The sequence below is a fragment of the Mustela nivalis genome, assembly GCF_964662115.1.
Source record: "Mustela nivalis genome assembly, chromosome: 11".
In the NCBI taxonomy this organism is placed as follows: domain Eukaryota; kingdom Metazoa; phylum Chordata; class Mammalia; order Carnivora; family Mustelidae; genus Mustela; species Mustela nivalis.
This window is the reverse complement of record NC_139030.1, coordinates 55,475,727-55,497,922: the sequence shown is the minus strand read 5'-3', so window position 1 is coordinate 55,497,922 and position 22,196 is coordinate 55,475,727. Positions and strand designations below refer to the sequence as shown.

The 22,196-nt window shown below is 35.7% G+C and overlaps 1 protein-coding gene and 1 long non-coding RNA gene across 5 annotated transcripts in view; one reads left to right on the top strand and one right to left on the bottom strand.

Annotated features, from left to right (window-relative positions):
• Nucleotides 1-22,196, bottom strand: part of KCNH7 (potassium voltage-gated channel subfamily H member 7) — a 483,013-nt gene that overhangs the window by 399,936 nt on the left and 60,881 nt on the right. The gene's annotated exons all lie outside the window — the stretch shown is intronic.
• Nucleotides 13,998-22,134, top strand: LOC309844410. Its single transcript, XR_014300668.1, has 3 exons — nt 13,998-14,053; nt 15,214-15,326; nt 22,084-22,134. It is a non-coding gene; the product is annotated as an uncharacterized lncRNA (long non-coding RNA).

Below are 22,196 nucleotides of genomic sequence, written 5' to 3'. Positions count from 1 at the left end.
GCTACTTTATTCCACATCTAATGACTGCCACAATAGGGTCTGAACAGAAATAAGAAGTTTCTTACACTACAGTAATCTTCCTGTTTATGGTCAACCTTCTCTCTATCATAATTTTTTCTCTAGAAAAGCAGCAACAAAATTAAAACTTTTTCCAAAAAATACATTTTCTTTTGCAGCACCTGGGTGGCTCAGTGGGTTAAGCTTCTGCCTTTGGCTCAGGTCATTATCTCAGGGCCCTGGGATTAAGCCCCACATCAGGCTCTCTGCTCAGCAGGGAGCCTGCTTCCCCAGTACTCTCTCTCTCTCTCTCTCTCTCTCTCTCTGCCTGCCTCTCTGCCTACTTGTGGTATCTGTCTGTCAAAGAAATAAAATCTCTTAAAAAAATACATCTTCTTTTGAACAGAAGATATAGCCTATTCCATTATGTTTAAGTACATACCTATCATATATTTAAAAACCCACAAATTTTGTCAATATGATTTATTTAGTGTAACTTTTTTTTTTTTTAAAGATTTTATTATTTATTTGACAGAGATCACAAGTAGGCAGAGAAGCAGGCAGAGAGAGAGGAGGAAGCAGGCTCTCTGCTGAACAGAGAGCCTGATGCAGGGCTCGAATCAGGATCCTGGGATCAGGACCTGAGCTGAAGGCAGAGGCATTAACCCACTGAGCCACCCAGGTGCCTCTATTTAGTGAAACTTAATGCAGTTTTTCTCAAAATTGTTTAGATGGAATGCTCACGTGATACTGTGTGAATGTAAATTTAAATGTAAAGATGGTCATGGTGAACAGTTCCTAGCAAACACATATGGAAGAACTACCATGAATCTACTTTAAGATGTAATGAGAGAAATTTCACTTATGGACACATCCAAAAAAACATTGTTGTTTCATTATTGACTTATGAAAACCTTATTGCTTATATTATGACATGAAATACTAATCATGAACTGTAATCAACTTGGATTTTGGGGCTGAAAATCTTCAGGTTATTCTTGGTAAATCTAAAAGACAAACTTAAAGAAATTTAGAAGTAATGTGTTCTATAACCAGAGTAGTAATCCTATTTACATCTGTTTTATTATCCCTGAATTAGATAAACTGAGATCCTACTATTAACAAAATACTAAGATAAGAAAAGCAAGTGACATTTGTAAATTCAATGTTTCATATTTTATTTTAAGGGATATGTCTAATTATGATGACTAAATAAGGAACTCTATTTTGAGTTTTCATAAGATAATCATCATAAGTGAGTTGTTATAAAATAAACATAAAAGAAACTATTAGTGAGGTGGCTCAGTTGGTGAAGTGTCCAACTGACATTTGATTTTGGCTCAAAATCAAGATCTCAGAGTGGTGAGACTGAGCCCTGCCTTGGTCTCCACATTGGGCGTAGAGACTGCTTATGATTCTCTCCCTCTGCCTCTTCCTACCCCCCATTTTCTCATACACTCTCTCTCTCTAAAAATAAATAAAGAGAAATATTAGCTGTTTTATTCAGTAGACTTCAAGATAGAAAATTTTATACATCTTTGTCTCAAAATATATCAAAATTTCAATAAGATAAACCAAAGAGGAGGCTAATCTTAATTAGAAAAACAACTAAAAGAGATTAAAGTGACTTACCAAGATTTCGACTTTTCCAAGTCATAGGTTGAATGTAAACTATGTAAGAGCAATGTCCTTAACCATTTGTTTACTGCTGTACTCAGAGTCTAGGACAAATCCTGGACTATATTAGAGTCTTATTAAATGCCTATCGTTGAGGTGACACTCCTCTGGCTTCAGTTTCTTTTTACATCCAAGGAAAATCTCATCTCTGTTGCTTTCATTTGGAACTATTAACTAAACTAAATCAAAACATTTAGAGGACTTTATTTTAAAGAGTGATTAAATGGGCGCCTAAGTGGCTTAGTGGGTTAAGCCTCTGCTTTCGGCTTGGGTCATGATCTCGGGGTCCTGGAATCAAGCCCTGCATCGGGCTCTCTGCTCAGCAGGGAGCCTGCTTCCCCCTCTCTGTCTGCCTGCCTCTCTGTCTACTTGTGATCTCTCTGTCAAATAAATAAATAAATAAATAAATAATCTTTTTTAAAAAAGCAATCTAATTTAATTCTTATAGTGACTGTGTCTAAAGTGAGATTTGCTCTTAGATAATGCAAATTAAAAAATAAAAATCAACTACTCCTCTAGCTAAATCATTACAAAATTTAAAGTAATAGGGCCTGAATCTACCATTTTCTTTAAACGTTGAAGTTAGTCATCAAAACATAGGCAGTGGTAAAATTAGGTCCTGTTTACATTTTACTGTGATATTTTCTTTCCACCATTTGGGAGAGTATGAGGGGAAAAAAATCTATTCGTTTAAGAATATTTTTCTATGTTTAATTTTAGTTGTGGCTTTTTTTATTTTTAGATTATTATTTTTTATTTGAATCTGGAAAGCTGTTAGAAAATATGGAATGAATTACTGAGGTAATCATCTGCTGTTTTACCATTTCCTTCTGGTGCCAGCTAAAATTAAAATGGGAATATCAGTGTTTAGAGATTTAAATGTTAGGGATGATTGAAAGAAAGGGTTCCAGACAAATCTCTCCACAAGTATTGAAGAGGCAGCTGATTTTAATGACTAGCCTTCAGGTTCCCCAATTAGTCTATTTAATGAATTTTTCCCTCTAAAAGTGCAGTCTTGATTGGGCTACTGATGAAATGATATAGTTTTATTGCTAGAATTGAAATCTGTCAAGAAATAAAAAGCAAAATAAAATCTCCCTGAAATAGCTATATACTGAGTTAGCCCATCATCCCCAAGAATGTATATTCCAGGAAGCTTTTGATCACAAAAGTATTCCAGTTACCAAAATTTCTAAATAAAGGAACTGCAATGCAGAGATGATTATTTCTTCAGAGCTCACAAACATGCTACAAAGGATGATGGGAAAGTATTCACCGCTACCATGCTCTGGGAGCATATGATGTCAGACCCTGGATTTCTCACAAGATAGTAAGAACAGAAAGCCTGGGTGGCTCAGTCTTTTTGCACCTGCCTTCGGCTCAGGTCATGATCCCATGATCCTGGGATGGAGCTCCATATTGGGCTCCCTGCTCAGTGGGAAGTCTGCTTCTCCCTCTCACACTTCCCCCTGCTTGTGTTCCCTCTCTTTCTGTCTCTCTGTCTCTCTGTCCAATAAATAAATAAACAAAATCTTAAAAAAAAAAGAAAGTAGTAGTAAGGACAGCACACATCTCTACAATAAGTAAAAAGCCACTAAAGACCTTGTTCCTTGGGGGCAATTGTCAAAATTACACAGTTTCTCCAAAATTTAGCACCTATCAGACACTCTGTCATTGAGTCCTGGGTTTTCATGCACTCAACCATCCAATCCACACAAGTTTGTACCATGTACTTCTGAGATGACTTTAATGTCAATGAGCTCATTGTCCCTGGGCAGAATCAGAGCTAAAGTCAGTACAATGAGTAAGACTAGAGATTATGTATGCAGATCCAGTCTGTTAACCCCAGGGGGAAAAAGGGACAATAATCTATCCTTTCTCTGTTGTTTCCATGAGTCCAATTGTACCTGGAACATAATAAGAGCTGAGTAAATATTTGTTAAATAAACAAATGGATATATAAAGAGTTTGTTCTAGGAGATACAAGATATGGGAAACTGAAGATCAGAGAAAGTCAGAAAAATTGGGCAAATTATTGTCGGGTTTAAATTCTACCAAGAAAGCTATATCATTTCATCAGTAATCTTCAAGACTATAATTTTATCCCTGGAGAGAACAATCTTCTGAGCTCCTGGGCAGGCATTAAAGATTGGTTAGAATGCCATATAAGCAGCAAGGTCATATTGGTATTGGAGATATATTATGTTTAATCAAACATTATACAAATTATACAAATTAAAATTATTAAATATTTATTAAATAATTAAAAATATTTATTAAATAATAAAAAATTATACAACTATCAGGCCAAAAATGTTGAGAGAACTCTAGTAGTAACTAGATTTCTGTAGTTGTATTAGTGCTAGACACATCAAAATATATGCAAGCAGCTCTGGTAAGGTATTAAATTTAGAAGGAATTGTCGCCTATAAGAAAAGCTTTATTATTGAATCCTCTTATACATTCATCCTCTATACTTAAAATGTGAGTCAATTTATAGAGGTTTCAATAAAATTGAAAGCAAACAAGTGATTAAAAACTCTATTGCTCTTTAACCAAACTTTGAACTCTCATGATTTGCTATGCACAGGAGGAAATTTACAGATATCCTTATGAACTCATTTTGAGAACAAGGAATATAAAGGGAAAATAGTAAATTATTTAAGGGAGAAAAGTATGACACAAAGCATAGGTAAAGATATTGTCATAGATTGATCCAATAAAAATTCCTTGTTGAGTGCCCTGAGAAGTTTTTGCCTTTTTAAGAAAGAGACATACTTTCCCTTCTTTTCCCAGGTAAGTAGGTAAGGATTGGGTCTTTGCTTCTTTTACCTCCAGGAGCAAGTCCTTTGTTTTAGAAAATAGAGATCTCTGAAGGGATTATTAAACTACATTTACCTACATAATAAAAGGATAGGGACTTTGGGACTCCTGGATAAAAAAGGGAAGTTGCCTAGCCAGATAAGTGAATTGTATTGCTTTTTCTATTAATGGTGGTGATCTAAAACCTAGCCTCACACACAGGTCCTAGAAAGTGGCACAGCCCCTGAGGAGGAGTAGGCTGAATGAATGTTGCATGAATGTTGTTGGAATCTGCGGAGAACTGCCCAGCATAGCATTGAGGAACTGAACGTGGTAATAGAAATTCCACATTTTAAGCAGATGTCCAAGACAAGATTAGGTATAAAGGATTAATCAATCAAATCTTCTCAACCCATTGAGCTAAATAAGCCTTAAACCCTCCACAAAGCAAGAAGTATAAGGGTGCATTAAAATAACTGCTTTTGGACTTATCACTGACATGGGTTGGAAAGAAATTGCAACCAGGTTTGACTGGATTGAAGATCAAATATAAGGAAGAAAGAAGGAAAGAAGGAAAGAGGAAGGGAGGGAGGGAGAAAAGGAGGGAGAGAGGAGGAAGAGAAGAGGGAACAAAGGAAGAAAAGAAAAGAAAAAAGAAAGAAGCAGAGAAAGGAAGACTTTTAGAATTCTTAAAACCAGAGACTCAATTTAAACCTGTTACAAATGTATTAGTACTTTCAAGATGATAATGGCTATCTTTTCATTAATCATTTTCTTTTTTTTTTTAAATATTTTATTTATTTATCCGACAGACAGAGATCACAAGCAGGCAGAGAGGCAGGCAGAGAGAGAGGAGGAAGCAGGCTCCCCGCTGAGCAGAGAGCCCGATGTGGGGCTCGATCCCAGGACCCTGGGACCATGACCTGAGCCGAAGGCAGAGGCTTTAACCCACTGAGCCACCCAGGCGCCCCTCATTAATCATTTTCAACACTGCTACTAATATTGTCAAATTAGGATTCAGAGTCCCACCTATTAAAACATACAAAAGATACAGAGCCCTGAAGAATCCATATGTGGTAACTTTGTGTGTAATGCATTTACTAAAAATGGGTGAAAATAAAGTACGACCATGCCTCAAAGATACTATATGTTTGATTCCAGACCACTGCAAGAAAGCAAATACTACAAAAAAGCAAGTCACATATTATGGTTTCCTACTGCCTAGGAGAGTTATATTTACACTATCCAGTAGTCTATTAAGTATGCAATAATAGCATTATGTCTAAAAATGCAAAGCACTTACCTTAATTAAAAAATACTTTATTGCTAAAAAATGCCAACCACCATCCTGGCCTTCACTGAGTCCTAATCTTTTATTGGAAGACGGTCGATGTTAATGCCTGCTGACTGATCAGCATGGTAGTTGCCGAAGGTTGGGTGATCCTGGCAATTTCTTAAAATAAAACAACAGTGAAGTCTGCCACATTGATTCTTTCACAAATGATTTCTCTGGCAGCATGTGATGGTGTTTGACAGCATTTTGCCATAGTAGAAATTTCAAATTGGAGTCAGTTTTCTCAAACACTTTATCAACTGCTTTATCAACTAAGTTTTATAATATTTTAAGTTCTTTATTGCAGTTTCAACAGTCTTCACAGCATCTTCACTAGAGTAGACTCTCAAGAAACCACTTCTTTGCTCATTGATAAGGAACAACACTTTATTCAATTGGATCATGACGCTGAAGCAGTTCAGTTCCATCTTCAGGCTCCACTACTAACCTGTGTTCTCTTGCTATTCCTACCATATCTGCAGTTACTTCCTCCACTATAGTCTTGAAACCCTCAAATTCATCCATGAGGGCTGGAATCAACTGCTTCCAAACTCCTCTTAATGTCGATATGTTGGCATCTTGCAATGAATCACGAATGCTCTTAATGGTATCTAGAATGGTGAATCCTTTTCAAGATGTTTTCAACTTACTTTGCCCCAATCCATCAGAGGAATCACTATTTATGGCAGGTATAGCCTTACAATATGTATTTCTTAGATAATAATACTTAAAAGTAAAAATTATCCCTTGATCCTTGGACTGGAAAATGAATACTGTATAGTAGGTATGAAAACAGAATCTCATACGTCTCTGGCAAAGCTCCTGAGTGACCAGGTGACAAGAGAATCAGTCTGTCCTTTCAATATTTGAAGCCAGGCAGTGACTTCTCTCTAGTGGGAAAGTCCTAGATGGGATCTTCTTCCCAGAGAAGGCTGATTTGTCTACATTGAAAATCTGCTGGTGAGTTACCTCTTAATTCCCTTAACTAGATCTCCTGGAGAACTTGCTTCAGCTTCTCCATTAACACTTGCTGCTTCCCCTTGCACTCTTGTGTTATGGAGAGGGCTTCTTTCCTTAAACCTCATCAAACAGCCTCTGCTAGCTTTGAACTTCTTTCTGTAGTTTCTTACCTCTCTCAGCCTTCAGAGAATTAAAGCAAGTTAGACTCTTGCTCTAAATTAGGCTTTGGCCTGAGAGAATGTGATGGCTAGTCTGGTCTATGCAGACCTCTAAAGTTTTCTCCGTATAAGCAGTAAGAATATTTTGCTTCCGTATCACTTGTTTGCTGGAGCAGCACTTTTGATTTCCTTTAAGACCTTTCCCTTTGCATTTACAAGTTTGTTAACTGTTTAAACAGACTCAAGAGGCCTGGCTTTCAACATGCTTTCCTCACGAAGCTTAATCATGTCTAGTTTTTGATTTCAAGTGAGAAATGGGTTACTTTTTCTTTCACTTGAACACTTAGAGGCCATTGTAGGATTATTAATCGGCCTAACTGTGGTACTGTTTTGTCTCAGGGAATAGGGAGGCCCGAGGAAGACAGAAAAAGGGGAGATGGCCAATCAGTGGAACAATCAGAACATACACAACATTTATCATTTAAGTTTGCCATCTTATATGAATGTGTTTCATGGTCTCTCAAGGCAATTTTAATAGTCACATCAATGGTCACTGATCGCAGGTCACCATAACAAATACAACAATAGTTTAAAAGTTTGAAATACTGTAAGAATTACCAAAGTGTGGAGGCACACAAAATGAGCAAATGTTATTGGATAAATGGTATTGACAGACTTGTTCTGTGTGGGGTGGCCACAAACTTTCAATTTGTAAAAATGCAACATCTGCAAAGTGTAATAAAGCTAAGTACAATAAAATGAGTTATGCCTGAGCTTATGTGGAAAGTGTCTTAATATTTTCATAATGTTAAGTAATTGTGTGGCATGTAGCAGGTAATTTCTTAATACTATAAATTAATATAGCTTATGATGATAGAACCTTTATTTTCAACAATTCATTGACATAGTTTAACAATATGGTGCATTTCAGTGAGACTCTAAAGCAGGGCTTCAAACCTTTTTCAGTTTAGGAACAATTTTACGCAATTTTAAACACACCTCAAGTGTGCACATAATGCTTTGTTCTGACATATATTGATTAAAGAGATAATGAGTACCCTGAACCTTTATTCAGTAACTTACATTTGTATCAGTCTCAACAACTTTTCCTTACATTAGAAAGAATTATATGTGTGTGAGGCATTTTTAAAAAAATATCTTATTTACTTATTTGTCAGAGATCACCAGTAGGCAGAAAGGCAGGCATAGAGAGAGAGAGGGAAGCAGGCTCCCCACCAAGCAGAGAGCCCGATGCGAGGCTTGATCCCAGGACCTTGAGATCATGACCTGAGCCGAAGGCAGAGGCTTTAACCCACTGAGCCACCCAGGTGCCCCAGGCATTTTTCTTTTTAATAGAATCTTCAGATATTGCTTATTTCTTCTGGATGTGTAATAATAATTCTTCATTCTCTTAAGGTTTGTGATCTACAGGTTGGAAAGTTATAGTCACTTAGTTACCTTTAAAAGTGAAAAATATTACAAATTTTGACTTGAGGCTAAGTGTTATTAATTTAAGATCCCTTCATTAGTGCTCTAATGCTATCTTCTGAGACAAATACTAGTATTCTTAATGTGAACAAAAGTAGCAAATTACTGATCTTTAAAACTTAATTATACCAGAAATGCTAAGTGTATCTATATGCATACAAATAAACTCAACTTCAATATTTTATTTCACTGTAGTTATTTCATTGTAGCATCTTCTGAACAAGGATTTCCCTTTTAAGATATATGCTCTATTGAATGCATAAATAGTCTTTTTGAACAGCACACTTAAAATGTCTCTAGATGTTCATGCTAATAAAACTTACTTCTAAAGATAAGCACAGAGTATTATTTTTCAATTATGAACAAAACATTATTTGTATATAGAATAGTGACTAATTAATAATTAATAATTTCTATATCATTCTAGGTGCAGTGATTTCTAAGTTTATGTATATTTTTAAAATTTCCTATACAGGAATAAGACTGATACATTACAGCAAAACCAAGCTTGTTTTTCTTACTCTATAAAACTGGCAAAACAATTATTTTTTGGCCACACAGTATTTGTCTAATCTATGCCTATATTTTCTTCATTTTCTTTTGTACCTCTATCTACATTAATATCTATATCAGGGATACAGTTAGAGACCCACTCAATCAAGCTTAAGGGAAGGGAGATTCAGTGTAGGCATAAGATAGATACTGTAGACATCTATATGTGGTAAGCATATATTACTTTATCTGCTCAGCATCCCTTCTGTCTTTTTCTCTGCGATTGTCCCTCCCTTACTGACTTTAGTCTTGTAGTTCCAAAGTCCCTTTATTCTTACAGTCTGAACACATAACCATACTTAGGATAATTAGGAACAGCATCAAGCTGTTTTCTAACTAGAGCCTACAGAACAGAGACTGTTTCTCTTAGGCAAAAGTTCTATGAGAAGTGAGCCCCCAAAGCCAAAATATCTGTTGCAACAACAACAGTTGGTATTTGTTCAGTTCAGACACTGTACCAAGCACTTTCAATGTTTTACAACCCTGTCTTAAGTCACCACATTACACCGGTGAGGAAACGATAATTTAGAGGTGTTGTCCAAGTCGTAGTGCAAATGGTATGGTGTCTGAAATCAGGGAGTCTGATCTTCATCTGGTGAGTTTTAACAGTACATTCCCCTCCTGCCAGTGGAGGACAACTGTGTGAGAATGTGATATACATCGTACAGGGATTAGACAAGACTATCTGGTGGTATTTGAGTCTGTGGCTCCAGCTGCTTCTAAGTGATGGCAATGTCAGTGGCCCAGCCTCTGCCTTTTTGGTTTGTTTAAATATCCCTTAAATTCTGACAGAGGGGTGCCTGGGTGACTCAGTGGGTTAAGCCTCTGCTTTCGGCTCAGGTCATGATTTCAGGGTCCTGGGATCGAGCCTCGCATCGGGCTCTCTGCTCAGCGGGGAGCCTCTTCTCCCTCTCTCTCTGCCTGCCTCTCTGCCTACTTGTGATCTCTGTCTGTCAAATAAAAATCAAATAAAATCTTTAAAAAAGAAAAAAGAAGAAGAAGAGAAATTCTGACAGAAACTCTCATTCTTCTGGTAAGTCTTCCCCGACCAACCAGTAAGTTTCCCCACCCCCCATCCACCAATGCCATTTAACCTAGCATGAATTGGTTGCTGACACTTCAAGGAAAGGAAAGGAAACATAGTAAATGTGAGTCCCTCAGAGATGGATAGAAGATTTGGGAAACGAAGATTCAGTGTTGCTCCTTCTCTCCTCCAAGGGCAGTAAGGTTTCCTTTCTTTCTGCAACCCTCCATATTCTTTACTCTGTCTGTCTCGTGCACTGGTTTTTCTCATCTGTACATTTTACTTTTAATGGTCGAGACTTTCATTTCCTCCTTTTTTTTTTTTTTTAACTATATCCCCTACACACTATACAATTCCTTGTAAATGGATCATGAAATAACATATATACGAATGAGTCCTTGTTTTAACACTGGGGCAGTAAGTAACTTAAGCTAATGAAGCTCTTGTTGGAGGGGAAGAAAGACTAGGACGGGGTGAGAGTAAGAGGCGTGGGGAGAAAGTTTATGCCTTCTCGAGGAATGAGGAGAAAGAGGGCGGTTTTAGATTCACTCTGGTTTACTCAGCAGAGGAGGAATCGACAAGGCCATCCCATGGCAGAGCCTAGGAGGCCTCCTCTGAAACTGAGCGGCATTGAGCACATCCCTCGCTTAGAACACATTCTAGGGTGTCAGGTGTGTTTTGACAGCTTGTTAAAGTCTGGGCTCCTTTAAGGGAGTCTGAAGAAAGTTTGCTGGAGCCCTGAGAATTAGATTTTAGTCATACTATCTCTGTGCCTAAAACTTAACTGTTTCTACAGTAAGTACATTAACTCCAGCCTACTTTATAAAATCTGTGAGACCTGAAATTATATAATTAATATGAATATGTGTAGAAAACCATAAAGATATAATTAAACATGGGACATAGTTTTATTCAGACTAAGCAATCAATATATTCTGTATATTTAAGAAACTATTATCTCAGTATTTCTTTCAGTGTGACCGAAAGAAGAACATTCAGTCACTAATAGATCCATTATGACATCTTTAAAGCATTTTATTATATGATGGATAGAATAGAGATGATAATAAGATCCATCATTGCTACTATAATTCTTCTGTCCAATTTTTTATGCACCCTTCTAAATTGTAGTTCAGGAATGATGTCCCAAGATACCCTCCAATTGATGTATTTCTTTTGAACTTCTATAACTTTGTCTGAATTATATAAATTGGCTCTCATAAAGGAATGTGCACTTTTAAGGTGTGAGCACCATTCTTGAGTACTCAATAAACCCAAAATATTATTTCTGAGTCATTTCCAATCACTGAACCAGTCATCACCTTTGAGAAAATGTCTTGCGTCTACATTCCCTTTTCCACCAATTACCATGGTGCCATTTTGTGTCCCATTTATGGTAAGAAAAATAGATACAATTTGTTCAACGCAAATAACATCTGCTCAGCATCCTTTCAACATTATTGATTTTATTATCTAAACCTGCAAGTTATTCACTGCAAGTTATACAGAATGTTTCTTTCCAGTTTCTGTCACCATGCTGATGTTTAGAACGATCAGAAAACGTTCCAAAACTGGTGGAGAATAAGGGGGTCAGAGCTTGATGCCTCCGCAGATGGTAAATATTTGACTGAATTGGAGAGGGAGAAGAAAGGAGGAACTAGGCACAGGTTAAAAGGGATGAACAACCAGGGGTCATCATAGTGCTAGTAATTTTGTCTGAGTCCCGTTGATCATCTGGTAGAAAATTAACTCGAAGGAAAGCAATTGCAGCAGTAGCATTTTACACTGCTTGTGCATATTGGTTTCTTCTTCCACAACATAATTTTTTAGAACCTACTAGTATCCTCTGTGGATGAAATTCAGAGTTTTTTTTTTTTTTTTTAACTGAGCATATGTGTAAACAATGCAGCAAGTACTATAACGGATCAAGGAGAGCCAAATAAAGATGCTTTAGGGCTTAAGTGTGCATGGAAAGAGGGGGGCAATTCTCTACCTGAAGGAAAGATTTTATACCAATAGACAGTGTTTGTAAACTTCTTTCTTTTAGTATTTTTCTTTCCAAATTCTTGCCTTTTCCATTGCTTATATTTTTCACATCAGAAGTGGGTAAATATTTTTCAATAATATATTACTATGACTATAAATTTCCCAAAGGTTTCATGTAAATCTCAAGTCAGAGAGGTGTAAGTCAGGAACTGGAACATCTACAGTCAGCATACTATCTTGGAAAGTTACATATTATAAAAGAAAAATATCAACATCTACAATAGCCAGTGATGCTTTGGTTTTATGGTTGGTATGACTATAAAAATTCAAGGCACAAGGTAGCAATATTTTATATAAGTATTGAGAAGAAAATCCTTTACAAGGGAATATTTTCCTCCATGTAGCCTGCTTTATAACATCTTATAACTAGAAAGTATATTGTATTTTCTTCTCCAATTATCTAAATATTAGTAAAGTTGATAAAATCTAGTATAAACCAGCAAGATAATTCTAAGGTATCATTAGAAACTGATAAAACTTGAAAATGATACATAAATGCTTTACAAATGGATAAAACAGACTGGTCCATGTAAATTACACCCAGGTATAAATAATCACCTCTTTACAAACCACCACAAGAACAATGGCTAGAACAGAATTGATGGGATAAACAATGTGCGCTTGGATATTAGGCTTGGATATTAGATACCTAAAAGATCTTCATAAATTATCTTTCAAAAACTAAAGGCATGTACCCAATGCAAGCATAAAAATCTCTAAGCAGATGCAGTTTCAACTTTAATTTTTTCAAATTCATGATATTTTAGTATGTTATGAAGCATCATGTATAAGTTTACTCCAGCCAAAATAAATTTATGTTAAATAGGCAAAGAGAACCCAGCCAATATATTTTAGTTAGCTAACATAATTTTTAAAGCTGTTATATTTTTAAATTGTTAGGCATATATAACCATATAAACATCAAATAGAGCCATAAAAAGAAATTCAAAAAATATTAAAATGTCATGATACTAACATGAGTATTTACATGGACTTTATTTTGGTTGATGTGACTAGGAAAAGGATATGAAAGGAGGGAAAATAATATAGGGGAGCAGAAAACAGAAGACCAGTCTGTTACTAATGCCAACATTCAACAATAAACTTAATCTTTAGAGGGCAAGATGGAGGAGGAGAAAGCAACCTGAACAAGACTGAATTCAAGGTACAGGAAGAGGAATATTAATAGGAACTAATTTGGGAGTACAGACAATTAGTAAATTGAAGGTAGACTACCACAAGAACTATAACAGTAAATGAAAGACACTGTTGATAGATTAATCAAAACAAAACTTTGCAAGACATTAAAACTGAGATAAGATGACCGGAATTTTAATTATTTGGGACAGGATTTCTGAAGCTAGGGCCAATTTTTATAAACCACGCCTATATTTTCTACCATGTGGAGAAACACAACAACAATTTTGAGCAATCAGCGCCACCCACCTACTTCTGAAATCAAATATTTATTTTTTTTCTATGTCAATAGCAACTGTGGAATCAGATTCCATTCAGATTCCATTCACCCTGCCAGGTTTGGCTCATGGGTATGTGTGTGCGGTGAGGAAGAAAACTGAAGAGATGAAAGAGACATTATTACTTTATCACGTAGAGATAGGCCAGTAGTATTTTTTAAAGGAGAATAAAAAGCAACCCAGTCCTTCATAAGCGTCCCTTTCTGCACCTTCTGCACCCTTTTCATAAGCGTCAAGGCCTGGAGGAGCAAGTCTTCCAGCTCCTGCAAAGTCTAGGTGCAAGCTGCAGCCTCCCCTCTGCTTGTCCCTCATCCCTGCCCATGTGTGGTCAAATCACCAATCACCGTTTCTGCCCTAGGGCAGTTTGTACTGGTGCACAAAAGGAAAACAGGGAGAGGTGAACAGGAGGGATTGGCTAATGTTAAAGAGAAAGCTTTTCCAGAGTTCTATGGTTGCTATAGTAACGACTTCTTTTGTTTGTACATATTCAGAACAGCTGCTTCCTTTGGGTTTCTGGTGGCAGGGGTATTATATTATAAAGGTAACTGAGAGAGGAAGAAGCACCACTCTGACCATGGAATAGTATCCATAGTGAGATTATTCTTGTTTAACTGGCTTTAACTTCATGCTAGTGTCAAATGGGGCTTTTGAACATTGGCAACCAGCTTTTTTAAAGGACGAATTCCACAAGGAAAGACCTAGGTGTGCTAGGATCTGCAAAATGTCTTATGCTAATTTGGATAAGACATCTACTTTCTGTGCCCTTAAGATTCAGAGCCCTCCATTCCCATTTTACCTGACGTACATGCAAACTGTATTGCAAATTCTCGGGGAGGTATTTCTCTCAGGAGAAAAATACCCCTTCCAAATACCCACAAATCTCTGTTCCCCTTTCCAAGTCCTAATTAATTCCTTTAATTAGAACTCTTTCTGGGTATAACCATTTACGAAGGTGAAATGCTGCTTAAACACAAATTTAATGAATATTCATAAACTAACAATATTCACTGAATTAAGTTCTGTTGTCCACATACCGCTATTACAACCAGCCTATTTTAAGGCCTTCTACAGATCTTGGTAAGTAATATGTCAGTGATATGGACAAATGTAGTTTTATTTTACGGAACGGATGCCTTACCAACATATGTATGTATGTATATGTATGTGTGTGTGTATATATATATATGCACATATACACATACATATATGTATATATCCATATTTGTGTATCTATATATCTATGAAACTGTAAGTACATAGCATAAAGGAGAAACACAATGGGTTAAAAAATATTGAAGCAAAACATTTAAAATGGCATTCGCTAGCTGAGTAGTCAAATTTTGTAAATATACAAACTTAAGATGCAAATAAGCAAAACAGAAGGAACAGATGTCCTTATAAACAAATTAATATTGTACATAGGAGTACTACTGTGTTTCTAACCCTTTGGGATTTTGGAAAAGTGCAATATGAAAGCAAAGTGATGCTCCTGTTTTTTTAAATTAAAATTTATTCAACATTTGCCTAACAAGGGGTTTTTGAACTTTGAATTTTTAATAAAATCCATGAATTTTTTCGTTGGTTTCATTTGCCAATTGCAGGTATTCAGAGGTGCTATATCTTAAGTCTCAGTTCATGCAATTTGATTACATATTTGCCTGAGAATTCTCATCATAACCCATGCATTTTCTCTCTATACAGGGTAAAATCTAAATGAACTGACTGATTCAAAATGGGAAGAAATCTAGAGAACCCTAAAGATGTTTAGATTATGTAATTAAATACAGAATTCCTGAGTAGTGCTACTGGATCTCGTATGTATCCTTATTTTATTTATTTAATGATGATATTTTAGAATCCAAAGACTCTATTACTTTCAGTTCATTATAAATGACTAAATGTGAGGTTTTGGTCCAAAGACAAGCTCCAGAATTTCAGTTTCTCTGCTTTTTTGCTGCTTCATTTGGGGCAACATGTCTAAATGTTTTAAGTAGTAGTCTCACAAACTACAAAACAATGATACTAACACCTGTGGGACGTGCTTCTGAGAGAATCAATTTAGACCAGACATATAAATTCATTGACTTTGAAACCATAAATATCATACGATACTGCTATAATAATAAGTATTATTACAAGAAAATAACCTGTTTTATTATTTTTCATCTCATGAATTATGTTATTGTCACTTTTAACCTCTTAAGTCTTGTGTATTATCAATATGGTGATGACATTCAAATCCCTTGATTTAGTCGAACTCTAGACCAAATTTTCCCAAGGTGAGGTAAAATATCATTTCTTGATGAATTTTCCTCAATTCTTTTCCTTATATTAAGGGAGAACTATGTGGCCCTTTAGCTTTAAGTCATTTTTTCTATGTGTGTATTTCCAATTGCCTTGAGAAATTTCTAGATATGTTCAATCTAGCAACTATTATAAAAGGTTTAATACAGTAGGTATTTTAAATGATTACAATTTCTACCAATTTAAACAGTTTACACATGACTATGTATAATTTCTGGTCTATCCATAATGTCTCTATCCAAAATCTAAGAAACTTAGATTTCTTTTAACCTCTCATCTGATTTCATACCTTCGTATCTTCAGAATGTTTTGATTTGAGTATTTCATGAATAGCTTTAAAATTATGTATTTTATGAAGAAAATCATTGCTGGAATATACCCAATGAGTAGTCTTGGCTTTTAAAAGCAAATATGCAAGAAAAACAGCCCTTTTTCTTCCTGAGGACCACTGATGCTTGAGGTTAAGTTATCTGAAGACCCTGTAAGTGGACAGTTGAAGAGGACAAGCCTATAGGTAGAAGTAGGAACGTATAAAGAGAAAGAACCTGAGTCCACAATGACATAGTTGAGCTGCTGAATTGTCAACTCTGAGTCTATTCTATCTTTAAACTTCTTGTAACATAAGATAATGAATCCCTTGTTGTATAAGTCCCTTACAATCAAGTTTTCTGTTACTCTTAGCCAAAGACATCATAAAGAATAGCAAAGGAATTCAGAAAAATGAGTTTGATAGTAGACCATGAGACCCCGAGGAAAACAGCGGAGATAAAGAGAATAGGGTCACAATGACTTTCAACTTCTTATGAGCTAAGCTATACTTCTTTTGATTGGTCACTAATTTCCTTTTAATTTTTAAAACTTATCCCTATTTTATTTGAGTTAGTAAATGGATTTCAGGTCCCAGAGTAAAAACAATCCCTTAAAAAAACCCATATATTATCATATTCAAACACCATGACAAATAACTCTATAAGTAAGATATTAGGATTTCTTCCATTTGTGAAGTTCATAGCCAATAACCAGAGAGTCTAAACTTGAACCCAGACTGTTCTTTTTCACCATACTATGTCCTTCCCACTGCCTTCATTTTATGCATTTTATGGCCTCATCATCGTCTTATTTACAACTTCTCCAGTGACATCAATATATTGCCTCTTTGGCTTCATAAAAATGAAATCTTTTTTTTTTAAACCTTTATCCTTTTTCGGTCCCAATTTAGTCAATATAGTATAGTTTCTCCTCTTCATGTATTTATTACATCTAACTTCCTTTTTCTCCACTTTCCATTGGCCTTGAATGTTTTTAAAGTCAAGTGAGTACCAGAGCAGCCAGCTCAGATACAGCTGGAGACACAACAACCTATTTCAGCCTTAAGATCCTCAAAGCTCTATTTCAATTGCATAGAATCAATAGTGGAGGCCAATTAGGGCTATAATTAAACTAAATATGACCTTAACGTTGACATCTCCAGCATTTTGCCTCCCATTTCTTTCTCTAATTCAACAAATCCATTGCATTAAATATTCATTGTGTGTGTGTCAATGTGAAATATACTGTCCTTGCCTTTGAGCAGCTTATACAGTAGAGGAGAGAGACACATATACAGCTCAGAGAAGAAAAGCAGAGCACCAGTCTCCACTCTTTCCATTCACAGGACAAATGGGTCACTATACGTGGCTAGCCTAATCACCTCTCTGAAGCTTTGCATCTATCTTTTTCCTGGTAACCAGATGTCATCAAGTTTTACCTCAAATGGATCAGTTCACCTCAATCATTAAAGTGGCCTTTTACATACATTTATATACAATTGTATTTGACAAATTTTCCTACCATATCAGAATTCTTCCTAAAGCAAAGAAAAATATCTATCTTTTCTTAAATTAAATGGTAACTTGTTAACAGTCAAAAATAGAGAATGTCTATTCTCCAGTATCAAAGGAAAACAGTCCCTGAACGGAGATAAATAACATGTCTTGCTAATAATAAAAATAAAGACACATGTCAAATCAGTATTTCCCATATCTTAAACTGGGAATTTCTGAATCAATAATACTCACAAAATTTGACAAAAATTCATTAATGTATTCAATATACATTTATTACATAAGTATTTTAGATATAAAAACAAGTAAGAAATGAGTACAAGCTAGAAATAACATGCAGAACAAATAATTCCTCTCATACAAAGGGAAAATTTCTAAATAAATTCTAGGTGGACACTAGCTACTGTTTTCTCTGGTCCTATTATCTAGTAACTGACAAGTGCAAGTTTAATCTGACAGCTCTCAATGTTCAAGAAATTATATATAATAAAGAAAATTACAGATTATATAGTTCAGTCAATATGAAACCAAAAGCCCTTTGAATATTGTAGTCACAAAAAAGCATCATTCTAAATCCAGTATGTCTTTATAAGGAGCAGCAACACTTTTAGAAGCTGTGTCCTACCAACATGAACTAAAGGCGTTGGCAAATGACAGGGAAAAAAGGGGGAGTGTGAATTGTGTTAACTTATGACTCAGAAATAAAACGAAACAGAAAGCACACTGAGAAACAAACATAAATAAAAACCTCCTAACACAAAACCAAAATCTAAAAGGGAAGAAATGAATCATTTTATACCCACAAATTAATCCTTCATTTTGTAGCTGGAATTAAACGTTATCAGAATCAGTGTCATCACAATACAATATGACAAATATGTCAAATATATCAATTCTGATTATCAGTATTTTGTAATTGTTTAAATCTCGTATTATCCATTTTGTTTTTAACAATGTTAAAAGTATTTGATTAGCAGTGAGATAATTTCTTTAAAAACATAGTAGGAAAGAACAGATTTTTTTTTCCTACTTAGGAAGAAGAAAGCTGAGGTTTACCCTAAACAGATGCTTACTCAAAGAATTTCGTCTTGGGAAAGGGTTTATCTGAATGGTTGTATATGCCGCTGTTTTTTTTTTTTTTTTTTTTTTTTTTCTTTTTCTTTTTTTTTTTTAATATAATTTTTTATTTTTTATAAACATATATTTTTATCCCCAGGGGTACAGGTCTGTGAATCACCAGGTTTACACACTTCACAGCACTCCGCTGTTTTAAACACTTATCCTACATGTAAGGTGGGCAACCTCAGGTTTCTTTTAACTTACAGCTATAAGATTTAGGGCCTCAAGTAACACGAGCAAGCCTGTTCCCAATATGGATTGGCAAACTGGATGCTCTAGGCTTGTTTGTAATGAGAAGTCAGGTATTAAGGAGATTCCTTTAAACACAAACCTAACAGAAGAATATTGCTTTCATATCATTGTGCTTATTGGAGAAAACTTGGAGTACCCAAATATATTTTCAAAAATTATGTATAATTCTACCAGGCTGAGATGAATGCTACAAATATTTTGGTGTCTGAGTCTCCTTGTTTGTGAATGTGTAAACATCTGCATTTACATATAGCTTTAGGATCACTTTTGTAAACATTACTTCAATGCCATTTAACAATCATACCGATTTTTTGTAAAAATCATTTTAATAGTAGCATATTTTATACATATGATCTCTAGCTTTATGTTTTCTCATTTTTGAACATTTAAATTATCACCAGGCTTGATTTGTATAACAGGGATGAATGAGTAGCATTGTACACAAATTTATGCCACCCTTGAAATAATTTTCTTAGCATATAATTTTTGAAAGAGAAATTAATGAATTTTTTTAAAGATTTTATTCACCTCTTTGAGAGAGAGAAAGAGCACGCACAAGTGGGGGGAGGTGCAGAGGAAGAGGGAGAAGCAGGCTCCCTGCTGACCTGAGGGTGGGATGGGGGGGATTTGGCTAAGACACAGACATGGGGCTTGATCCCATAAGGCTGGATCCTATGACCCTGGGATAATGACCTGAGACCTAGGATCATGACATGAGCCAAAGGCACATGCTTAACCACCTGATATTTTAAAGACTTTAAAAGACATACTACATATTCTTTGCTTGAAGTTCACTGTTCTCCTACTTATGTGTCCTCTACATCAGTCAGTATTGCCATTTTTTAAAATGTAGTAGTTTAGTTAAAAAAAAGAACATCTGCTTTAGCTTTTCTGAGAAAAGTAAGTCTAAGGTCAATTTGAACTATCTTGTACTTTTCATTGTCTTTGTATTTTACATAATGTTTTGAGTTTTTGAGATTAAACTGTCATTAAGACTTACTCTTTGTTGCACAAAAGGCTTTCCTCTTATTGTCTACTATGCTTTCCTTTCTACTCACATATTCTCCTTTGAGAAAGCACTGAAAATTTGTGGTTCTGGGCTATAGAACAGAATGGTTTCTACTACAAGAGGAGCAGTCACACTTAGTCATAAAGTGGATATAAATAAAATGGCTATTAGAAGGAAGAAGATTGATAAGGGGAAAAAAAAAGAATATAGAAATGTAGAACCAGGGAGAGGAAAAGAAAAAATATAAAACATTTTTAGGAACAAAATGTTAAACTTTTTTAGCCATCCATTTGCATTGTATACCAGTCAACTCTGACCTTCTTGGTATCTATTAATTTACTGTTATACAACTCCATTCTCTTATTATTTTTTTAAATACTACTGAAAAGTGCTAAACTATCAATAGTGGTATAAGTTAAAATACACCTGTTTTATATTGTAAGAAATAAAGTGCAGAGTTGGAGCTGGTCTTGAATGAGTTCAAGAGGGCTAGAGCCACAGTACCTAGGAATAGGCTTGGCATAGGCTTGGCTTTGCCCTTTACTAGCTGTGTACCCTTGAACAAGTTATTTAACCTTTCCAGGCCTGATTTTCCCATAGAATTGTTGGGAAGACTACAGACTGAACACATGGACTGTACATCAAACAATGCTTAGCTAATGATAAAGACTTGACACATACTGGCTGTCAATTATTAGTAAAGCTGAGAATCTTAGCAAGATAAGCAATGAACTCAGTGTTATCATTTATTTATTCATCAGACATTTATTGAGCACACACTACTTTCCAGATCCTGTGAGAAGTGCTAGGAAAATAACTGCTACTTTCCTAACGAACCCGCTCATATGGCCTCTGGAGGGGAGTCTTACTATAGGCATCACATGACCACAACCCAAGTGCTCACCTTCTTATCTATGAAGGCCAATCCACTGATTAACACAAATGATCTGAGCCAAAACAGCTCCTCTCTGGGAAGTGTAATTAAAATAGTGAAAGACTGAGCCAATTATCTTTGAGTGATGAGTTGAAAGGATATATTGATTTAAAGACTGCATTTGGGACCAAGTACAAGTGAAAAATGTTGGTAGGAGGTGTGGGGAGTGAGGGAGAGAATCAAAAGGGACAGGCAGAGAGAGAGGAAGAGAGAAAAGAAAGCCAGGGTGCAGAGGGTGGATTAGAAGGGAGAAGAGAAAGACGAGAGGACAGGAGGCCAAGTGACCTCTGAAAGAGAGAGTAACTCAGTCCCGGATTTAACAATTCCTCATTTCCTGTCCATGGGATATGACTGTGCTTCACTTTGTGATCTTGGATAGCAATGAGATTGGCTCTCATATCCTTAAAATATCTGCTACTGTCCCACTTCCATTTCTACTTGAGATATTGAGGTGTGGTTCTGTTTTTCATTCCTCAAAGAGCCTAACTAAAGCCATGCACAGGGGCATTAGTGTGGCTCATTCGGCTGAGCATGTGCCTTTGGCTCAGGTCATGATTTTGGTGTCCTGGGATCAAGCCCCCTTGTCATCGGGCTCCCTGCTCAGTGGGGAGCCCGCTTCTCCCTCTGCCCAACCTCCCCAACTTGTGCTCTCTTTCTCTCTCAAATAAATAAATAAAAGTCAATGCACAGTAGAGAAACATGAAGTAACTTCCTGACTTGAGGAAAGTATGGACACAGGATGAACTATTCTATAAGAAGTTTTCTCTATGAACCCATGCCCTCCAACAATTATTTTCTTTTTCTCTCTCCCTGTTCTCAGCGCTCTGTTTTTGGAGTTGGAGTTTGTATTTAGAGCCTACTGAACACTCACGATCTCAGATCCTATACATACAGGCCCAGTGAGTTATCATATAAGGGAGTTCTGGAATCTTTAACTGTTTTTCTACTATTATTATTCTACTGTTTACTAAACAAGCATCACCAACAGAGTACTGTCTTCCAGGGGCATGAAAAGTGGAGGAGTAAATGTTGAAGTTGAGACTAATCTATGTTGAATATGTTTTAAATAATTAAGCATTATGCTAAGTACCATATATATACTAACTATATTATCTCATTTTACTCTCTAGCAATCTTATGGGGTTTGTTTTGCAAAGAAGTAAACTGCCACTTAAGAACCTGTACCCCTGGGGATAAAAATATATGTTTAGAAAAAATAAAAAATTATATTAAAAAAAAAAAA